Raw genomic sequence first — 6,919 nt, 5'->3', positions numbered from 1 at the left:
GGTTCCTCCCTTACCATTTTGGAACAGTCCTTCAGAATTACTTGAGAGGCTGCACCTTGGAGTTATTGAGAGGACCTCAATGAGGTCTGTCAATAAAAAAAAAAAAAAAAAAAAAAGGCACAACGTGAGAGTTGTGAGTTGGTGGGGCAGCATTTCAGACAGCTCTGAGAAACTGCTCCAAAGAGATGTGGGGGGGGCGGGGTCAGTATATATGTGATTTTGGTGAAGGGGGCAGTGTATACAACTGAGCACACATTTTGAAGATTACTGCTAGTCACGAAGAGCAGATAACACCATGAAGGATTTTAGTGCTTTTCTAGACATGAAAAGATGCAAGAATTGAGCTCATAAAATTTTTTGAAATTATGTATCTGAAGACCTGTTCTGCTAGTTTTCCCAGAGCACAAAGTGCCCCACTCCTGATCTCCACTCTGAACTCTTTCAGGGAGTGTTAGAGGTCAGCAGATGCAGTGGCTCAAGATTTAATCCTCGTAGGGGTAGATAGCAACTGCCAATCTCTAGTTGGCTGTCCCTGAAGAAAACATAATTCTCAACTTTTAGGCCATGCATTTATTTTCAGTAGACAACAGCTTCTCAAAATTTAAGGCAATGGGAGATGTATTAAGATAATGTAGGGAGTTCCTGTTGTGGCTCAGTGGAAACTAATCTAACTAGCATCCATGAGAACGCAGGTTCCATCCCTGGCCTTGCTCAGTGGGTTAAGTATCTGGCATTGCCATGAGATGTGGTATAGGCTGCAGACATGGCTTAGATCTGATGTTGTTGTGGCTGTAGTCTAGGCAGGTGGCTACAACTCTGATTAGACCCCTAGCCTGGGAACCTCCATATGCTGCAGGGGTGGCCCTAAAAAGTAAAAAAAAAAAAAAAAATAATGTAAACCTTTGTGAGATAAACAATATTCAACTGTAGCACTCAAACACTCAATTGCATTTCAACATCTATGTGTACAGCTTTTACCCTAAAATTTTGCCATTATTTCTACAGTGTTGTGTAGTTTTTGTCTAATTTTTTAAAAATTGGGGAACATTATATTTCCCTACTAGACCTGAGTCTTCAAAAAGACAGTGCAATAATGATCTCTATTTAAACATTATTATTTTGTAAATATGAATGCTTCATGAATTTGCATGTCATGCTTGTGCAGAGGCCATGCTAATCTTCACTCTACGGTTACAATTTTAGTATATGTGCTCTCAAAGCAAGGACTATTTTAAACTTATACTAAGAGCATTATTCCACACACTTGTGGAACGAATTGAAAGCATTTAAGTCACAACTTTGTCCTGCCCTTCTCCAAGCTAAATATCACCACTTGCTGAGGGTCAAAATTGAACATAAGACAGAGAAGGAAGTGTTAAGGGGGCATGACAACATCTTAGAGTCTAAGTGGGGATGGGTTATAACTCTAAAGAAAGTTGAAGAGAAAATGCAAAGTATTAGACAAAGTAAATAAAGAAGGCAAAAGTTAGAAGCAGTAGAAAAAATACAGGGAATATTGAAAAATATAACAAAAGGAAATAATTTGTCATATAACAAGATGAGACTGAAGAGCAGAAATATGCCAGAAATATTTATGTATGACTGTACCTATTTTGCAGATAATATTTATTCTCTTGGTATATAAAGTTGAATTTTTTTAAATTAACCCTTCTGATTGAGATGCAAAGTAAAGAATACGTAATATATTAGTTGCCGTATTTCTGGGGATAATACTTAAACAGATGTTGTCTATTAAATCTCCTGAACTTTTATTAAAATTGAAAGCATTAATACAGACTCAAAACAGTCAAGATACTACCATGTAAGTGGACCAGGGAGAGACGGGAGAGACCTCACATCCCTGTGATAACCATCATCCTAGAGCTGTGCTTTAACTACTACTAAACACTGACAACAATCCACCCACTACTCTGAACGCTGTGTATTCAACTGATTACTCAGTATCTCTGAATATACATAGCAAAACTTTTCATGGTCAAAACAGAATTACTTATGTACTCTTCACATCTGCTTCAATTCCAATTTCCTCCAATTCAGTAAATGTCAACTCTATTCTTCTACTTTCCAAAAGCTTCATCATTCTTCACTTTTTCTTTCACGCCACTCCAACCCATCAATACATAAAATGCTTCACCTTCAAAATACCCAGAATCCCACCACTTCTTATCATGATAGTTGAAGCCACCACTCATGAGAATTATTGCAAGTGGCTCCTAACTGGTTTCCCTATTTCCATCCTGGTTTCTCTGGGCTTAACTCCTGGCTCATCTTTTTCTAGCTATTCTACCTTCATTTCTCTCCTCGGAAAATGCCAAGCAAGCCTCCCTGCCCCATAAGCCCGTGGTACTTTTTTTTCACTCTCTCTGAAATGTCTTCCCCTACATAGATACATGCTTCTGTCTATTCTCCCTTTCAATCTCTGTTTAAATAATGTCTTCCATCTCAGAAAGGCTTTTCCTGACCATTCTGCAGAAATAGCACCCTATTCCTGTTCTCCTCCATCCTAATTATTCTAATTTACTTTTCTCAAGAGCATTTTCCACTACCTCTGTATATATTTCTTTGTTTACTGTATGTTTATTTTATCATCATCTGGGTCCCCCTTTAGCACGGAAGCTCCATGATTTAGTCTACTTTGTTCAGTATTGAATTCCTAGTGCCTAAAAGAATGAGTGGGTCACAAAATGTGGCAACATGGATCTGTTGAATGAATGATTTAGGAGCCTGAAGTAAGTTTACATCACGTGATAAAGTGGGCATACGAACCCAGCACTTTGATTCTGCTTGCTCTACTAATCCTAAGAGTACTATTGTAAGTATTAAAAGATATAATTTAGGTCACTTTTCCATTTGAGACATGGTAATTGCTGAATAAATGATAAATTTTATTTCCAGTACTTTCTCAACTGCACCCCCTCAAAGGTTAGTAATAGGAGACGAAATCTGTCAACAGTAATATTGTATTTGGTATTTGGCATAGTAGAGAATAATTGACATGACAGTCCCCCAAATTTTAGTCAAGTGGGGCCTCTAGCAGGCATTTGTCACAATAAACATGGAGTGTCCCTCCCTTTCTGACCCTGTGGCCAAACTGACTTCCCTTTCTAAACTCTGAATAAAAAAGAGGGCAGAGTGTATGAGAATAAAAAGAACACACAGCAAGATAGAGACAGATGAAAAGAATATCCCATATTATCCTTTATAGAGAAAGATATAGACAAAATCTACAAATCATAGGTTGCTATCATTTGAAAAAACAAACCTCAGATTCCCTTGGGCTGATTTAAAGGTTTAACCAAATTGTATGTCCAAAGCCAGGGTGGTGATGTCTTCAGTTCTGCCCCTTCCTGTGTATTTTTTCCTCCTCATCCACACTTTTGAGTGCTTACTGGGGTCTAGTTTAGGTCAGGAACAATTGGACATCTGACACCTTGCAGAAATATCAATAATATGCAGGTTTTAATATGTAAGGAATTTTGAAAAAAAAATTTTTGTTGAAGTATAATTGATTTACAATGTTGTGTTTCTGGTGTATAATGACTATATATTATTTTCCATTATGGTTTATTATAGGATGTTGAATGTAGTTCCCTGTGCTATACAGTAGAATCTTATTGTTTATCTATCTTACATATAGTTAGTAGTTAGTACATGCTAATCCAAAACGGCTAATTTATTCCTCCCCTATGCACTTTCCCCCTTGGTAAGCATAAACTTGTTATCTATGAGTTTGTTCCTGTTTTACAAATAAGTTCATTTGTGTCATATTTAGATTCCACATATAAGTGATCTCATGTTTGTCTTTATCTGACTTTCACTCAGTATAATATCTATGGCCATCCATGTTGCTGCAAGTGCTATTATTTCATTCTTTTTTATAGATGAGTAATATATATATATACATATGTGTATTTTTTTTTCCTTATCCATTCATCTGTCAATGGACATTTGGGTTGATTCCATGTCTTGCTTATTGTAAGTAATTCTGCTATGAACATTGGGGTGCATGTACCTTTTTGAATTATAGTTTTGTCTGGATATATGCCCAGGAGTGGGATTGCAGGATCATATGGCAACATTATTTTTAGTATTTTACAGAACCTCCATGGTGTTTTCAATAGCGGCTGTCCCAGTTTACATTCCCATCAACGAGTTCCCTTTTCTCTACATACTCTCTAACATTTATTATTTGTAAACTTTTTAATGGTGGCCATTCTCACCAGTGTGAGGTGGTACCTCATTGTAGTTTTGACTTGCATTTCTCTAACAATTAAAGATGTTGAATATATTTTCATGTGCCTGTTGGCGATCTGTATGTCTTCCTTGGAGAAAAGTCTGTTTAGGTCTTCTACCCTTTTTTTGATTGTGTTGTTTTTCTTGTCATTGAGCTGTATGAGCTGTTTGTGTATGTTGGAAAGTAAGCCCTATGCAAGGAATTTTTTGAAGTAAAACTAAATCCATTTTGCACTAGTACTGATCTACAACCATGGAATCCCCAGATTAAGGCAGTGAGTCTCTAATACATGTACAGAAACTGTATGTGTGGTATAGGAAATCTGTTGAAGAAAATATTAGAACTATATAGATTTGGATTTTTTTATAATAAAATTAGAAAGAAATTAAGACAATAGTAATCCATGGTTTCATAGTAGTAGAAACATAATATACAAATGAATATACATATATAGGGGAGAAAGGTAAAATTATTTTAGTGATAGAATTCCAGAATCAGAGTATATTCAATTATATTAATTTTCTTTTTCTGAGTAAAAGATTATCACAAACTGAACAGCTTAAAACAACACACGCTTTTTATGATTTTTATCTTTTCCATTATAGTTAGTTCTACTTTACAGCAAAGTGACCCAGTCATATTTATATATGACATCATCCTCCGTCATGTTTCATCACAAGTGACTAGAAATAGTTCCCTGTGCTATATAGCAGGATCTCATTGCTTATTTACTCCAAATGCAATATTTTGCATCTGTTAACCCCAGACTCCCAGTCCATCCCATTACCTTCCTTTCCCCCTTGGCAACCACAAGTCTGTTCTCCATGTCTACGAGTTTCTTTTCTGTGGAAAGGTTCATTTGTGCCATATATTAGATTCCAGATATAAGTGATATCATACGGTATTTGTCTTTCTCTTTCTGACTTACTTCACTTAGTATGAGAGTCTCTAGTTTCATCCATGCTGCTGCAAATGGCATTACTTTGTTCTTTTTTATGACTGAGTGGTATTCCACTGTGTAAATTTACCACATCTTCCTAATCCATTCATCTGTCGATGGACATTTGGGTTGTTTCCATGTCTTAGCTATTGTGAATAGTGCTGCAATGAACACAGAGGTACATGTATCTTTTTCAAGGAAAGTTTTGTCTGGATATATGCCCAAGAGTGGGATTGCTGAGTCATATGGTAGTTCTATATTTAGTTTTCTGAGATACTTCTATACTGTTTTCCATAGTGCTTGTATCAATTTACATTCCCACAGACAGTGTAGGAGAGTACCCTTTTCTCCACACCTCCAGCATTTATTGTTTGTTGACTTGTTAATGATGATCATTCTGACAGGTGTGAGGTGGTACCTCAGTAGTTTTCACTTGCAGTTCTCTAATAATCAGGGATGTTCAGCATTTTTTCATGTGCTTGTTGGCCATCTGTATATCTTTGTAGAAATGTCTATTCAGGTCTTTTGCCCGTTTTTCAATTAGGTTGTTGGTTAAAAAATGCTGTTTAGTTGTATAAGTTGTTTGTATATTTTAGAGATTAAACCCTTGTCAGTTGCATTATTTATTATTATTATTATTATTTTGCCTTTTTGCCATTTCTTGGGCCGCTCCCGCAGCATATGGAGGTTCCCAGGCTAGGGGTCGAATCGGAGCTGTAGCCACTGGCCACAGCCACAGCCACGCGGGATCCAAGCCACATCTGTGACCTACACCACAGCTCACGGCAACGCCAGATTCTTAACCTATTGAGCAAGGCCAGGGATCAAACCCACAACCCCATGGTTCCTAGTCGGATTTGATAACCACTGAGCCACGACAGGAACTCCCTGTCACTTGCATCATTTAAAACTATTTTCTTAGTTTCAAATGATGCAACCGACAAGGGCTTAATCTCTAGAATATATAAACAACTTATACAACCCAACAGCAAAAAAGCCAATCAACCAATGGAAAAATGGGCAAAAGACCTGAATAGACATTTCTCCAAGGAAGATATACAGATGGCCAGCAAACACATGAAGAAATGCTCAACATCGTTGATTATAAGAGAAATGTAAATCAAAACTACCATGAGATACCACCTCACACCAGTCAGAATGGCCATCATTAATAAATCCACAAATAACAAGTGCTGGAGGGGCTGTGGAGAAAAGGGAACCCTCCTGCACTGTTGGTGGGAATGGAAACTGGTACAGCCACTATGGAGAACAGTTTGGAGATACCTTAGAAATCTATACATAGAACTTCCACATGATCCCACAATCCCACTCTTGGGCATCTATCCGGACAAAACTCTACTTAAAAGAGACACATGTACCCGCATGTTCATTGCAGCACTATTCACAATAGCCAGGACATGGAAACAACCCAAATGTCCATCAACAGATTATTGGATTAGGAAGAAGTGGTGTATATATATACACAATGGAATACTACTCAGCCATAAAAAAAGAATGACATAATGCCACTTGCAGCAACATGGATGGAACTAGAGAATCTCATACTGAGTGAAATGAGCCAGAAAGACAAAGACAAATACCATATGATATCATTTATAACTGGAATCTAATATCCAGCACAAATGAACATCTCCACTGAAAAGAAAATCATGGACTTGAAAAAAAGACTTGTGGCTGCCTGATGGGAGAGGAAGGGAGTGGGA

General features: G+C 37.2%; 1 non-coding gene across 1 annotated transcript; it reads right to left on the bottom strand.

Annotated features, from left to right (window-relative positions):
• Positions 1–1,120: 1,120 nt before the first annotated feature.
• On the bottom strand, positions 1,121–1,227 carry LOC146394991 (U6 spliceosomal RNA). The gene has a single exon (XR_014834459.1). It is a non-coding gene; the product is annotated as a U6 spliceosomal RNA (small nuclear RNA).
• Positions 1,228–6,919: the final 5,692 nt, after the last annotated feature.

The sequence above is a fragment of the Sus scrofa genome, chromosome 18 (assembly GCF_054392235.1).
Source record: "Sus scrofa isolate SSC_HxYL_T2T_F1_AM1 chromosome 18, Sscrofa_HxYL_maternal_Yorkshire_Landrace_v2.0, whole genome shotgun sequence".
In the NCBI taxonomy this organism is placed as follows: Eukaryota; Metazoa; Chordata; class Mammalia; order Artiodactyla; family Suidae; genus Sus; species Sus scrofa.
This window is presented reverse-complemented; position numbering and strand designations above follow the sequence as displayed.